Source organism: Vulpes vulpes, chromosome 5, assembly GCF_048418805.1.
Source record: "Vulpes vulpes isolate BD-2025 chromosome 5, VulVul3, whole genome shotgun sequence".
NCBI lineage: Eukaryota > Metazoa > Chordata > Mammalia > Carnivora > Canidae > Vulpes > Vulpes vulpes.
Window position 1 is genome coordinate 64,769,843 of NC_132784.1, and position 16,105 is coordinate 64,785,947.

Here is a 16,105-nt window from a genome sequence, read left to right on the forward strand (position 1 = left end):
GCAGGGATCCTGATGTGGGACTTGATCCCAGGTCTCCAGGACCACATCCTGGGCCAAAGGCAGGTGCTAAACCGCTGAGCCACCCAGGGATCCCGGAAACAAAATATCTTAAATGGATCTCAAGGCAGTTATGCTTGGGCAGCCCGGGTGGCTCAGCAGTTTGGCACTGCCTTCAGCCCAGGGTGTGGTCCTGGAGACCTGGGAACGAACCCACGTCAGGCTCCCTGCATGGAGCCTGCTTCTCCCTCTGCCTGTGTCTGTGCCTTTCTCTCTCTCTCTCTGTGTGTGTCTCTCATGAATAAATAAATAAAATATTTTTTTAAAAAGGCAGTTATGCTGAATGAAAAAAAGTTAATCTCATTAAGTTGCATACTAGGGATGCCTGGGTGGCTCAGTGGTTGAGCATCTGCCTTTGGCTCAGGGCATGATCCTGGGGTCTTGGGATGGAGTCCCACATCAGGCTCTCTGCATGGAGCCTGCTTCTCCTCCCCCTTCCTATGTCTCAGCCTCTCTCTGTGTGTCTCTCATGAATAAATAAATAAAATCTTTAAAAAAATCCTCTTTAGGTCCAAGTCCCTGCTCCGCTGTGTCGAGTATACTTGGACCCAAGCTCGAGCTTGTAAATAAACCCTCGTGTGTTTGCATCGGTGTCGGCTCCTTGGTGGTTTCTCGGATTCGCAATCTTGGGCACAACATTTGGGGGCTCGTCCGGGATCCAAGAAACCTCCAGGACCCCATCAAGAGGGTTTCACGCGTGGTGAGTGCACTCAACTTTTTCCACCTTTTGCGCGCATATTTCTGAGAGCTCTAACCTGAAGGAATTCCAATCTGTATTAGGTCGGCATTGGCTTAAGTGGACGCGCTGGTGGGCCATCGACTGGGGGTCTTGAGGAGATGTCCCTTGCCCCCACCAGGAGGATGGGGTCCTCACCTGTAAGGAGGACGGGGGTCCTCATCTGTAAAAAAAAAATCCTCTTTAAAAAAAGTTGCATACTTTATGATTCCATTTGTACATCATTCATGACGACAAAATTATAGAGCTGAAGAACAAATTTAGTAAGTGCCAGGGGTTGAGGACAAGGGTGCATAAGATAGGATCTCTATAGTGATGGAATAATTCTGTATTTTCATTGGTGTAGTTGTTACACAAATCTACATATGACATGAATTACACAGTGTTCTACTACAACACAAACATAGATGAGTGTGTGTAAAACCATTAAAATCTGAATAAGCTCACTGAATTGTACTATGGCACATTTCTCAGTTTTCAAAATATACTTGTTATGGACTGAATTTTTGTTTCCTCTCAAATTTATATTTTGAGATCGTACTCCCCACCCCATGTGATGGTGCTAGGAAATGGAGTCTTTGGGAGATCATTACCTCAGAAGAGTGAAGCCCTCATGAATGGGATTAGTGCCCTTATAAAGAGATTGCAAAAGGCTCTCCTGCTCCCTTTCTGCCACGTGAGGACACAGTGAAAAGCTGGCAGGCTGCAGCCTGGAAAAGGGTTCCCACCAGAATCCCACCGTACTGGCATCCAGATCTTGCTTGGTCTTCATCTCCAAAACTGTGAGGAATAAATTTTTGCTGTTTGAGCCATGCAGTCTATGAGATTCTATTGTAGCAGCCTGTGAAATGATAGAAAATATATATATTAGTCTCTGCCCCAGTTCCTCACACAGAGCTCCTAAAACCCTTGTAATTTCCCAAGTGATAAGAGCATCAGGAGCATCCTTTGTTCTAATGTTTAGTCTGGGACCTGTTTCTGACACAGAGCTCTGAAATCCTTTGGAATTCCCTGGGTGATAGGAGTGTCTTTTGTTCTATTAGAGTGACTCTTGATGGATATCTTCAGGTTGGGGGCTCTTCATTGAAAGCTTGAGGAATGGGCAGTCCCAGTGGCTCAGCGGTTTAGCCAGGGCCTGATCCTGGAGACCTGGGATCAAGTCCCACGTCGGGCTCCCTGCATGGAGCCTGCTTCTCCCTCTGCCTGTGTCTCTGCCTCTCTCTCTCTCTGTGTGTATCTCTCATGAATAAATAAATAAATAAAATCTAGATAGATAGATAGATAGATAGATAGATAGATAGATAGATAAAAGCTTGAGGAAGCCTGGCAATTCCACAGGCTCATCTTCCTGCCTTATTTCTTCCCACCTTTTTATGAGTTCATGTTTTGCTTGACACCTCCTGAGACAGGGGTACAGGAATGGCCAGGAGAGAGACCTTCACAGGCTGCAGAGGTTCCTGTGATTAGGAAGCAGGCCTAGCAGAGAAATGGAGGCATGCATGTTCCAAGATCTCACAGGAGGCCATGAAATACATAGAGAACCTCTGTTTGGAAATGCCCCAACTCCTGGCCTTTCCCGCCCACAGGTGATTCTCTCCCAACAACATGTGCCAGAAGAATCTGAGATCACAGGAAGAGCTCAGCAGGGCTCAGCAGGAAAATGGAAGAATGTAAGACCTAGAGACACCATGCAAAAATGAGGCACACAGAACAGAGCAAGCTGCAGAAAGGGCCCCTGTTAGCTACATAATGGGTCTGTGCACTGCAAGCCCTCCAGTTACAGAGCATGGGAAATGAATCTGTCACACTGTCCTCATCTTTGAGTTAGTGCTGAGCTGGGCGGAGAAACTGCTTGTCCTTCCCTCGCCCTTCAGCCTCTGCAGATCTTGTCTCCTGAACTCACACTGAACCTCAAGACCCAGACTTCCTGGCATCTGTTTCTCTCCCTGTGTTGTGATCCCTTGACTGTCACATCCCCCTCTGAATTTCTTTTGGCCAGGTCTGACTGTTTTGCTTTGACCCTGACACTGCCCTTACCCTTCTGGTTTCATGGTAGTCCGATGAATCTAGTATTTGGATAACTTGGAAATAGCTCCCTGGAACCTCTTCCAGCTCTGGAGTTCCACAGCATGAGTACACTCACAGTCAACTGTCATTTTTTTTAAAAAAGATTTTATTGGGCAGCCCAGGTGGCTCAGCAGTTTAGCGCCACCTTCAGCCCAGGGCGTGATCCTGGAGACCCGGGATTAGATCCCACATCAGGCTTCCTGCCTGGAGTCTGCTTCTCCCTCTGCCTGTTTCTCTACCTCTCTCTCTGTGTGTGTCTCTCATGAATAAATAAATAAAATATTTAAAAAAAAAGATTTTATTTACTTAATTTATTTTTAAAATTTTGAGAGAGAGACACAGGTAGGACGCAGGCAGAGGGAGAAGCAGGCTCCCCGTTTAGCAGGGAGCCTGATGGGATTCTGAACAGAAGGCAGAGGCTTAACCTATTAAGCCACCCAGATGCCCCTGTACTGTCAATTTTTAAATACTTGTTAAGTCAGTTTAACAAGTATTTCCTATTTATTACGTACGATATAAACCACTTTGAGAAGGCCTGTCTGGGAAGGAAGGCATGTCAGAGTGTAGCAGAGCCTCAAGGTAGAGAGCCATGGAGAACACCTGGCCCAGCCATGCCAGAGAAGAGACTGCCTGAGTTTTTTAGTTACATGTTACAATGGATACCTATTTTTACTTAGGTTCTTTTGAGGTGGGGTAGGAGTTTCAGGTAAAACTGAAGATTTGCTAGACCTAGACATTGGCCTAGCACATGAATGCTGACACGCCTTAGCTGGGTGACTTTGGGCAAGTAATAAAGGGATCTGGGTAACATTCTGGAGGGGGAATAAAAACCAGCTATAGACCTGACCTAACTCTGAGAGGTAGGAAATCTGAATTCTAGACCTGCTGCTTTTATTTCCTCTGAGGGGCTTGGGAGCCAGGCCCTGCTCTCTTGGTTTCCCCCGCCAAGCACTCTGCTGAGGGGATGAAGGTCCTGCCTCACACTGGGTAGCAGGTGTCACCCTCCCCACACTGTGTGCCTGCAGCAGAGGCACTGGATCCTTAGAGAGTGTGCGTTCCTCAAAGGGATTCCCGGGGGTCCCAGAACTGGAACTCATGATGCTGGATGAACACATTCACTTGCTAACTGATGCGATGAGAAATAGACCAAGGAGGCAGATCTACCTCCCCAGCTTCCACTGTGTTCTGGTGGCTGCCTGCAGGGTACCCTGGTGTGGTCAGGGTTTGTAGCATGAGTACTTCCCATTTCTGCACCAAGCATGTTCCCAGCTCCAGCATTCTGGAAAGACCCTTTCTGGGTACAGAACTCCTCTCTGCAGCAAAGAGATGCTCCTCCATGGCCCCGATTCTGTGGGGGCACAGGAAGTTCACTGCCTGTACCCTTCCTGTTTGATGGAACTGGAACTTGAGCCACAGGTCTGGGTGTGTCCCCCGACCCCCTCACCTTGGCTCTCCACAAGGCAGGAGCCAAGATACCAGCCATGCCTGCCCTTGCCTGGCTCAACCACACATTCCTCTCCCTGGGCCTTCAGTCTCACCCTAGTCAGGGTTCTACATGCAGAAACATCATCCCACCTCCAGACAAAGTCTTCTGCCTGCAATGCCCTGTCCAATTTATCAGCCTCCTCTTCCTTCCAGGCCTAATTAAAGCCCCACCCCTGTGGCTCATGACTGTCTCCCTGACGCAAATTTCCAGAGCACCGGCTGGCTCATCTGTAGCACTTGGCGCAGCCCACGCTGTGTCAGGGATATTTATGGATGTGTTTGATTCTTCAGAAGGAGGCATCGTAACTCAAGCCCCAAGCCAAATTGCAGAAATATGTTTAGAAAGGTAGAGAAGCCACCTGGAAAAACACAATGCTGCTGCCTTGGAAGCATGCGTGTGTATTTCTACTTTTTCCTTTATGCATTCCATTGCTTATAGAATGTATACGTATTACAGGGCTGTAAATATTACAACCTTTTAATTTTTTATAACAAAATCTTTTTTTAAAGATAGATTTTATTTATTTATTCATGAGAGACACACACACACACACACAGAGGCAGAGACATAGGCGGAGGGAGAAGCAGGCTCCATGCAGGGAGCCCAATGTGGGATTCGATCCCGGGACTCCAGGATCACCCCCTGAGCTGAAGGCAGATGCTTAATTGCTGAGCCACCCAGGTGTCCCTATAACAAAATCTTTAATAACTTTCTGTGTAAAGTCTCACATATTTCTTAAATTTATTCCTAGGTATTTTATAGTTTGTGTTGCCATGTGAGCAATTAGAGTAAGGTAGGTCTCATGTACCCAAATAGATCTCCGGGATCCCTGGGTGGCTCAGAGGTTCAGTGCCTGCCTTTGGCCCAGGGCATGATCCTGGAGTCTCGGGATCGAGTCCCATGTCGGGCTCCCAGCATGGAGCCTGCTTCTCCCTCTGTCTCTCCTCTCTATGTCTATCATGAATAAATAAATAAAATCGAAAAAAAAGAAAAAAACCACCAAAATAGATCTCCAATCCTATTTCTGAATGAGAAAAGCAAGCAAAACAATATATCTAGTATAATATGTTTTATGGAAAAAAAATTCCATAACTACTAAAATAATACATTTCGGGGCAGCCCCAGTGGCGCAGTGGTTTAGCGCTGCCTCCAGCCCAGGGCATGATCCTGGAGACCTGGGATCGAGTCCCGCATCGGGCTCCCTGCATGGAGCCTGCTTCTTCCTCTGCCTGTGTCTCTGCCTCTCTCTCGCGCTCTGTATCTCTCATGAGTAAATAAAATAAAATCTTAAAAAAAAAAAATAATAATACATTTCTATATATGTATATACTATATATACACATATATTAAATAGAGATGTATATAGAGACATATTAAGTCTATATGTGTGGTATGTATACATAAATGTGCATTAACATATCTATGTTTGTATACAGACATATAAACTAGAGTCTTTGTATTTTGCACATGAATATATGTAAGACAGAAAACCAGTAGTCAGCTTCGGGGCAGACCTAGGATGGGAAGTGATGGTCCACAGGACTTTAACAGTACTGTTTAAATTTTACAAGACAGTATCTATGTACTTAATTTTTTTTAAAGATTTTATTTATTTATTCATGAGAGACATACAGAGAGAGAGAGAGGCAGAGACCTAGGCAGAAGGAGAAGCAGGCTCCATGCAAGGAGCCCAATGTGGGACTCAATCCCTGGAATCTGGGATCACACCCTGAGCCAAAGGCAGATGCTCAACTGCTGAGCCACCTAGGTGTCCCTACTTAATATTTTTTTAAGATTATTTATTTGAGGGATCCCTGGGTGGCGCAGCGGTTTGGCGCCTGCCTTTGGCCCAGGGCGCGATCCTGGAGACCCGGGATCGAATCCCACATCAGGCTCCCGGTGCATGGAGCCTGCTTCTCCCTCTGCCTGTGTCTCTGCCTCTCTCTCTCTCTGTGACTATCATAAATAAATAAAAAAATTAAAAAAAAAGATTATTTATTTGAGAGAGAGAGAGAGCAAGGGCATGAGCAGGGAGGAAGAGCAGAGGCAGAGGGAGCAGCAGACTCCCTGCTGAGCAGGGACCCCCCCCCCCAATGCGGAACTCCATCCCAGGACCCCAGAACCATGACCTGAGCCAAAGGCAGCCACTTAACCACTGAGCCACCCAAGCGCCCCTGTGTACTTAACATTTCTAAATAGATAAAACAATAATAAATCATAGATTGGAGCCAGGAAGCCTGAGGTAGGAAAGGCAGTTTTAGGTGAACCTATGAGACACATTTTTCCTGCAACAAAGTTTAATTGGCTCTGGCTGCTGAATCCAATTGGACATCTTGATAGAACAGTTTCAAAAAGTGTCACAGTGCACAATTTCCAAAGCTAAAACCATAACCCTTGTAATATAGAGTATGTGTCAGAGATTACTTAATGCCTTAAGGAGGGTAGCAGTAAGGTGGAAGTACAAGTTCAAAGAGAGCCAGAGGAAAAAAAAAAAACAAACAAAGAGAGCCAGAGAGACATAAGTATTTAGAGGCATTAAAAAAAAGTGTTGCAGGGATCCCTGGGTGGCGCAGCGGTTTAGCGCCTGCCTTTGACCCAGGGCACGATTCTGGAGACCTGGGATCTAATCCCACGTCGGGCTCCTGGTGCATGGAGCCTGCTTCTCCCTCTGCCTATGTCTCTGCCTCTCTCTCTCTCTCTGTGTGACTATCATAAATAAAAATAAAAATTAAAAAAAAAAAGTGTTGCAGTGAGACTGCTGAGCTACATACTCAACCGGCTAATGCCTATAGGGAAATAAAACCACTACGTTCGGAGCCAGCTTTTCTACCTGATAGAAATTATTTACATCTTATCAATCTGCTTGTCATCAAATTGGGGCTGGCAGTCATCATTTTGCCTTATTTCCAAATTTTAAATAATTATTTCTTAATAGAGGAGCATGTTACTTAACCCCTTCTCTAGATTTTCTCGTTGATCCTGACCTTTCCCAAATTAGGAGTGTCAACTGATTGGAAAGTGGACTGACCATACTTGGTGGCAGCACTCTGAGCTCTGAGGACACAATCCTGGGGCCTGGTTCCATCAGCGCCCTTGTCCTGAGTCCGGAGCTGGACTCCAGGAAGCAGGAATGAATCAGCCCTCTTCCTCAGGTCAGGGAGCCCTGGGGCAGGACCCTTACACCCCTGTCTTCCAGAAGGCTGCAGGGCTGAGCTGAGATCTAAGGACAAAGGAAGGGCGGCCCCGGTGGCGCAGCGGTTTAGCGCCGCCTGCAGCCTGGGCTGTGCTCCTGGAGACCTGGGATCGAGTCCCACATCTGGCTCCCTGCATGGAGCCTGCTTCTCTCTCTGCCTGCCTCAATCTCTCTCTCTCTCTCTCTCTCTGCCTCTGAATAAATTAAAAAAAAAAAAAAGGACAAAGGAATTCACCATGATAGGGGGAGGGGAGGACTGAAGTGAGCCAGGAGCAAAGGCTGAGGCCTACACAGACCCCAGAGTACCCTCCCGCCTGGTTCCCTGTCTCCCAGCCCTGCAGATGCCACCTGGGCCTGCAGGCCACCCATCCCAAGTATCACACGTTGGGGAGGAGGAGGGAATCTCACTGAGGAGAGGCGGCCGCCAGCCTGCAGCCTGTTGGGGTGCGGGGATCAGTTCAGTGACTCTGAAAGCGTTTGTTTACTAGAACAGTCACGTGAGGCGCCGGCTGACTGAGTCAGGCCGGAAGAATTGGTGGGCTCCCAGGTCAGAGCAGGGTTAACCCGCGGAAGGTCTCTCCCAGCTCAGGGTCCCGCGGGGGCGGAGGGATTAGGACTCCCAGGCCTTGCTTCTCCCTTTCCCAGGGTCTCTGCCCCGGCCTTACACACTGGGACATACGGGGAGTTCCAGGCAGGGGAGGGGAGTCCAGGGCTTTTTGCCCTGGAAGGAGCAACCTGGGGTCACGGCTGGGCTTCTGGACGGATGGGGGCTGGGGTGTCAGGAGTGACTGCGGGAGAAGAGTGTCCCGGGTTTTGGCCAGAGGATGGGGGCAGCATCCTGAGAGGAGCACTGAGATGGGGGAAAGTGGGTCTTCGGAAACGTCTGTACTTTGTCCTCCCAGCCACTCCCAAACAGCTTTCAAGCCCCGGCTCCCGGTGCCTCCCGCGTGCTCCCGAGGCCCACTCTGCCCCGTTCTCACGCTCGCGCCGGGCCAGCGGCCTTCCCTGCGCCCAAGTCCACACCGCCTACCCCCAAGCCCTTCCTCACGGCAGCCAGTGCCCTCTCGGGCCCTCTCCTCATTTCTGCTCTGCACACAGCCCCCGCCGGTCCGCCCGGTTGGGTTGCTCGCTCCTGCTTGCCTTTGCACCTACTGCTCCCTGCACCCGGACCCCAACTTCCAGAGCCCCCCTACCCTGCCCCAGAGCAGTCCCTTTCGGGAAGCCTTCTCTGGGGCGTCTGCCAGCCACTCTCGGCACCGCTTCCTCTCCGGGCTCCCCAGACCCGGAACCAAAGCGCGGGCGAACACCGCTGGCACAGGGCCTGGCCCGGAGGGCGGGGGGAGGCTCTAGGGCTGGGCCCGCAAAGGGATGGGAGCTGAGGGGGGGCGGGTCACTCGGCCACTGTGGGAATCGGGCGGCAGGGGACGCTCGGAGTGTGTGTGGAGGGTGGGGTGGCCGGGTAGGGAACAGCTCGGAAGGAAGGAGGGGTGCGGTGCCTGAGGGCTCCGGCCCGCCCCACGCTGGGGCTGGGGTGGCGGCCGCTCTCGTCCTCCCCCTTCCCCTCCTCCAGTCGCAGGAGCGCGGGCCGCGCGGGCCGAGCTCACAGGGCGGTGACGCGCGAGCTCCAATTGCGGCGGCGCGTCGCTCTTGAGAGGGGAGCCTGCCTGGGACGCTGGCAGCCGCGTCAGCTCCTGCAAGCCTCCGACTGCGCCCCCGGGCCAGAGCCGCGCGAGGGGGAGGCGCGGGCCTGGCCTTCCGGGTGCGGGGAGCCACGCAGCCGGGAGTGCGGCGGTGCGGGAGTGGGTGAACTAAGCCCGCGGCGCCGGAGCCGCGGAGGGGTCTAGGGTTCGAAGCCGCTAAGCACGCGGCCTGCCGCCCTGGCCGGACCATTCTGAGTTAGCCTGACACGCCCTGCGGTGCAAGGTTCTCCTAGGCCCCCAGCACTCCCTAAGAGGAGACCCCACGCAAATGGCCCTCCAGCAGCTCCTTGGTTCCTCCCACTAATAGGAGCTCACCATCACTGCTTTGAAAGTTCTTAATAGCCCCTTATTCATTCACTAAACAAATGTTTGTTTACCCAGCACCTACTACATGGCAAAGACTGGGCACACCCTGGGCCGGAGAGGAAGCAGGGCCAACGCACTGATTTAGCTAAAGACTGGTTTTGCCATGACGAAACCAAGCCCCAAGGCTTAGTTGATGTTCTAGGATTCTTTCTCTGGGAGCCTTCCTACCTCTGCCTGCTGAGGTAAGCCCAAAATCGGAGGGTGGAGCCTCTTCTGGTTTGAACTTGACCCAAGTATTTGTTGGTGGCTAATGCACCAACGCCTAGTGAAAGCTGACATCTGGGCTTTGAAAACCTCTCCAGCTACCAGCTCTGTTCTCTGGGGGCCAGGGGTGATGGCTCCCCTGGAGCTGGTCTGGTCCAGGTGAAATCTGGCTCCTGCCCCGCAGCACAGCCCCTAGAACAGACATCAAGGACAGAACACATGTGGTATAAGAAGGCAGGGCTTCAGAAGCTGCCTGTTAAGGTTAAGTCCAAGGGTCAGAAGGCCTGGGGTCTTCACCCACAAAGACTGCCGTGGGCATGTTTCAGCGCAGGTGGTGCCCAGAATCTGTGGGGGAGCAACAGCTGCATAGTTCAGTCTCCAGCCAAGGGCAGATGGCCTGGTACTGGGAGACTTCCTGCAGGGCTTGGGGAGAGGAAACTCCCTCTTGCCTAGGCGGAGCCCACCTCCAGAGGGAAGTATCTACAGCCCTGACTTCATCTGTCCGCCTTCGTTCTTCCTTTTCTTCCTTCCGTCTAGAATTCCCCCTCTCTTCTCAGAGTTGGTTCTTTCTCATCCTCCAAATCTTTGTTCAAATGTCACCTTCTTTTCGACCCTATCTAAAATGGGTTTCCTCCTCTGGTTCCCTGCATCCCGTGGCCATACTCACTTCAGAACACTTACACTCCCCAGCTAGAAGGAACATTAACTCCAGGAAAGCCTGGCCTTGCCTTTCTCTTGTCTTTTCACTAGCTGTGACTTGTGTGGAGGGTCTTTGCTGAATAATTAAGGTTCTCCCCCAAGATTAAAGAATTGAAAGCGGGGATCCCTGGGTGGCTCAGTGGTTTAGTGCCTGCCTTTGGCCCAGGGTGTGATCCTGGAGTCCCGGGATTGGTCCCACATCAGGCTCCCTGTATGGAGCCTGCTTCCCCCTCTGCCTGTGTCTCTGCCTCTCTCTCTCTCTCTCTCTGTCTCTCTCATGAATAAAGAAATAAAATCTTAAAAAAATAAAATAAAATAAAGAAAGAAATAAAGAATTGAAAGCTAGAAGTCAAGATAACTAGGTCCTGTTCTGCTACTAATTTTTTAAAAAATTTATCTTTTATATCCTTCTTTTACACAAAGGACTGCCATCAGCTTTTGGGGGGGCGGTTGAGTCAGCTTTTTAAACATACAGTAAGGGGCGCCTGGGAGTCTCAATGAGTTAAGCATCTGCCTGTGGCTAAGGTCATGATCCCAGGCTCCTGGGATTGAGCCATATTGGGCTCCTTGCTCAGCAGGGGGCCTGCCTCTCCCTCTGCCTGCAGCTCCCCTGCTTGTGCTCTCCCCCTCTGTGTCAAATAAATAAATAGTCTTTAAATAACATTTAAAAAAAATCTAAACATACAATGAGAGTGAACTAGCTTGCTAGATATTTCAAAGCTCAAACAGGCTTATAAGCTTGGGGAAAAGGCATGGAGTTCTGGATCACCACCAAAGTTGTGCTTCAGTTGTGGCTTTGAGCTCCCGGGAGCCTTACAAAAACAGGAACAAAATCTGTTATAGGATTTGTCATATCCATAAGGAAAAAGAAATTTTCCCAATTCCTCAGGGTAGGTCAATTTTTTGCTGGTACTTTAAACAGAAGAACTTTCTCACACAGGCCTTCCAATGGGGATGTGGTAGCTTTTTCAGCTGAGGTGTTGTTCCCAGAGCCTTGCAGCATCCATAGGGAGCAGGGCTCTGGGAGCTCAGCATGTGCTGCTCTGCAGGCCCAGGAAGGAGTTCAGGAGTTTGGGGCTCTGGCTAGACCCAGGGTGCGGCCCAGAAATAAAGATTTCTCTTCTGAGCAGCGTGGCTTCCAGCTTTTTGGTTTACATGACTAACAATTATATTTTATTATTTAAATTTATTTATTTTATTTTATTTTTTATTTTTAAAAATATTTTATTTATTTATTCATGAGAGACAGAGAGAGAGACAGAGGCAGAGACACAGGCAGAGGAAGAAGCAGGCCCCATGCAGGGAGCCCGATGTGGGACTTGATCCCAGGACTCCAGGATCATGCCCTGGGCCTAAGGCAGGCGCCAAACCACTGAGCCACCCAGGGATCCCCTTAAATTTATTTTAAATTGGGTATTTTCAATATCATCTGTAAAATGTCTTTGTAAAAAAGAAGAAAGAAGAAAGAAAGAAAGAAAGAAAGAAAGAAAGAAAGAAAGAAAGAAAGAAGAAAGAAAGAAGAACCCAAATTGCATTCCAGCCTTTAGATCTAACCACCTGTTTACAAGAAATGCAGAGGGGATGGAAGAATATGTTATCAGAAATGGGCCCTCAACTCTATGGTCAACTAATATTCAACAAAGCAGGAAAGACTAATCACTGGAAAAAGAACAGTCTCTTCAATAAATGGTGCTGGGAAAATTGGACAGCCACGTGCAGAAGAATGAAACTAGACCATTCTCTTATACCACACACAAAGATAAACTCAAAATGGATGAAAGATCTAAACGTGAGACAAGAATCCATCAAAATCCTAGAGGAGAACACACCCAACATCCTTTTTGAACTTGGCCACAGCAACTTCTTGCAAGATACACTATGAAGGCAAGGGAAACAAAAGCAAAAATGAACTATTGGGACTTCATCAAGATAAGAAGCTTCTGCACAGCAAAAGAAACAGTCAACAAAACTAAAAGACAACCTACAGAATAGGAGAATATTTTTGCAAATAACATATCAGATAAAGGGCTAGTATCCAAGATCTATAAAGAACTTATTAAACTTAACAGCAAAGAAACAAACAATCCAATTATGAAATGGGCAAAAGACATGAACAGAAATTTCACCAAAGAAGACATAGATATGGCCAACAAGCACATGAGAAAAATTTCCGCATCCCTTGCCATCAGGGAAATACAAATCAAAACCATAATGAGATACCTCCTCACACCAGTGAGAATGGTGAAAATTAACAAGACAGGAAACAACAAATGTTGGAGAGGATGTGGAGAAAGGGGAACCCTCTTGCACTGTTGGTGGGCATGTGAACTGGTACAGCCACTCTGGAAAATTGTGTGGGGGTTCCTCAAAGAGTTAAAAATAGAACTGCCCTACAACCCAGCAATTGCACTACTGGGGATTTACCCCAAAGATACAGATGCAGTGGAAGACTGAGATACCTGCACCCCAATATTTATAGCAGCAATGTCCACAATTGCCAAACTGTGGAAGGAGCCTCAGTGTCCATTGAAAGATGAACGGATAAAGATGTGGTCTATATATACAATGGAATATTAGCCATTAGAAACAACGAATACCCACCATTTGCTTCAACGTGGATAGAACTGGAGGGTATTAATGCTGAATGAAGTAAGTCAATCGGAGAAGGACAAACATTACATGGTTTCGGGAAATATAAAAAATATGAAAGGGATTATAGGCCAAAGGAGAGAAAATGAGTGGGAAATATCAGAGAGGGTGACATTACATGAGAGACACCTAACTCTGGGAAACGGACAAGGGGTAGTGCAAGGGGAGGTGGGCAGGGGGATGTGGTGACTGGGTGATGGGTACTGAGGGGGGCATTTGACGGGGATGAGCAGTGGGTGTTATATGTTGGCAAATCAAACTCCAATTAAAAAGATATACAAATATTGGGGATCCCTGGGTGGCTCAGCGGTTTGGCGCTTGCCTTTGGCCCAGGGCCCGATCCTGGAGTCTCGGGCTGGAGTCCCCCATCGGACTCCCGGCGTGGAGCCTGCTTCTCCCTCTGCCTGTGTCTCTGCCTCTCTCTCTCTATCTGTGTCTATCATAAATAAATAAATCTTTTTTTTTTTTAACTTTTTATTTATTTATTTATTTATGATAGTCACAGAGAGAGAGGCAGAGACGCAGGCGGAGGAAGAAGCAGGCTCCATGCACCGGGAGCCTGATGTGGGACTCGATCCTGGGTCTCCAGGATCGCGCCCCGGGCCAAAGGCAGGCGCCAAACCGCTGCGCCACCCAGGGATCCCAATAAATAAATCTTTAAAAAAAAAAAGATATACGGGGCAGCCCCGGTGGCGCATTGGTTTAGCACCGCAGTTTAGCACCGCCTGTAGCCCAGGGCGTGATCCTGGGGACCCGGGATTGAGTCCCACGTCAGGCTCTTTGTATGATGCCTGCTTCTCCCTCCTTTATATATATATTTATATATAAATATAAATATAAATATAAATATAAATATAAATATAAATATAAATATATATATATATATATATATTTATGAAGAAGGAGAAGGAGAAAAGAAGAAGAAGAAGAAGAAGAAGAAGAGCAGCCCCTGTGGCGCAGCAGTTTAGTTTAGTGCCGCCTGCAGCCCAGGGCGTGATCCTGTCGACCGGGGATCGAGTCCTACGTCGGGTTCCCTACATGGTACCTGCTTCTCCATCTGCCTATGTCTCTACCTCTCTCTGTGTGTCTCTATGAATAAATAAATAAATCTTAAAAGAAAAATCTCAGTTTATTAAAAGAAGAAGAAGAGGGCAGCCCCACCTTCGGCCCAGGGTGTGATCCTGGAGACCGGGGATTGAGTCCCACGTCGGGCTTCCCTGCGTGGAGCCTGCTTCTCCCTCTGCCTGTGTCTCTTGCTTCTCTCTCTGTGTCTCTCCTGAATAAATAAACAAAATCTTTAAAAAAAATAAAAATAAAAAAATAGAAGAAGAAGAAAGAAGAAGAAGAAGAAATTATACCACAGGGATGTGATCAGCAAAACCCACAGTGTGGAGAATTTCAAGGGCAAACCTAGATTCTTCAGCAAATAACTTACAGGGAAGAAAAGGTGGGGAGCCAAAACTTCTGAGGTCAAGAGAGTTTTAAGAGACATATAATCAAAGCAAATGTGTGAACTCTGTATACATCTTGACTAAGCAATCCAACTGCGAAAAACTGTATATTTGAGACAGTTTGAGACAAACTGTATATTTGAAGATTAGTCTGAAAGAAGTATTGTTAATTTTTTTAGTGTGAAAATGCTGATGTGGTTATGTTAAAAAAAATTTTTTACAGATGGATTTATATGATATCTGTGATTTGCTTTTTTTAAAATATTTTATTCATTTATTCATGAGAGACGCACAGAGAGAGAGAGAGACAGAGACACAGGCAGAGGAAGAAGCAGGTTCCACACAGGGAGACCTATGGGGGACTTGATCCCAGGTCTCCAGGATCACGCCCTGAGCCCAAAGCAGTGCTAAACTGCTCAGCCACCCAGGCTGCCATGTGATTTGCTTTAGAATAATTCAGGGAGGGGGGGGGAATCCCTGGGTGGCGCAGTGGTTTGGTGCCTGCCTTTGGCCCAGGGCATGATCCTGGAGACCCGGGATCGAATCCCATGTTGGGCTCCCGGTGCATGGAGCCTGCTTCTCCCTCTGCCTGTGTCTCTGCCTCTCTCTCTGTGACTATCATAAATAAATAAAAATTAAAAAAAAAGATTCTTAAAAAAAAAAAAAAGAATAATTCAGGGGGGGACACCTGGGTGGCTCAGTGGTTGAGCATCAGCCTTCAGCCCAGGACATGATCCTGGAGTCCCGGGATCAAGTTCTACATTGGGCTCCCTGCATGGAGCCTTCTGTTCCTTTGCCTGTATCTCTGCCTCTGTCTCTCTCTGTGTGTCTCTCATGAATAAATAAATAAATAAAATCTTAAAAAAAAAAATAATTCGGGGCATGGAGATATTGGACCATTGGGAAAAAACAGTGGCCAGGGTTAGTAATTGGTGAAGGGTAACAAGGGTAACATGGGGATTCATTAAACTATTTTCATTACTTTTTTATATGTTTGAAATTTTCCATAATTGGGCCACCTGGCTAGCTCAGTCGGTAGAACAGTGACTCTTAAACAATCTCGGGGTCATAAATTCAAGTCCCATGTTGGGCATAGAGTTTACTTAAAAATTAAAAAAATGGGATCCCTGGGTGGCGCAGCGGTTTGGCGCCTGCTTTTGGCCCAGGGCGCGATCCTGGAGACCCGGGATCGAATCCCACGTCGGGCTCCTGGTGCATGGAGCCTGCTTCTCCCTCTGCCTGTGTCTCTGCCTCTCTCTCTCTCTGTGTGACTATCATAAATAAAAAAATTAAAAAAAAAATTAAAAAAGTAACAGCGCGGAATAAAGCAATGAGGCAGTTAAAAAAATTAAAAAAATAAAATAAATCTTGAAATTTTCCATAATATATTGACATAAGATTAGTCATCTTTCTCCAATTAGCCAACATTTCCCAGGTCAGAACATTGCAACAAAATAGCTACCAACCAGTATCACCATCATTTCACAAGAAAAAGGA

The 16,105-nt window shown here is 47.9% G+C and overlaps 1 long non-coding RNA gene across 1 annotated transcript; it reads right to left on the reverse strand.

The window, feature by feature from the left end:
* Positions 1 to 124: 124 nt before the first annotated feature.
* Positions 125 to 14,792, reverse strand: LOC112924263 (uncharacterized). Its single transcript, XR_012001440.1, has 3 exons — positions 14,319 to 14,792; positions 1,387 to 1,634; positions 125 to 956 (listed from the first exon to the last, which is right to left on the reverse strand). It is a non-coding gene; the product is annotated as an uncharacterized lncRNA (long non-coding RNA).
* Between the last annotated feature and the right edge of the window lie 1,313 nt (positions 14,793 to 16,105).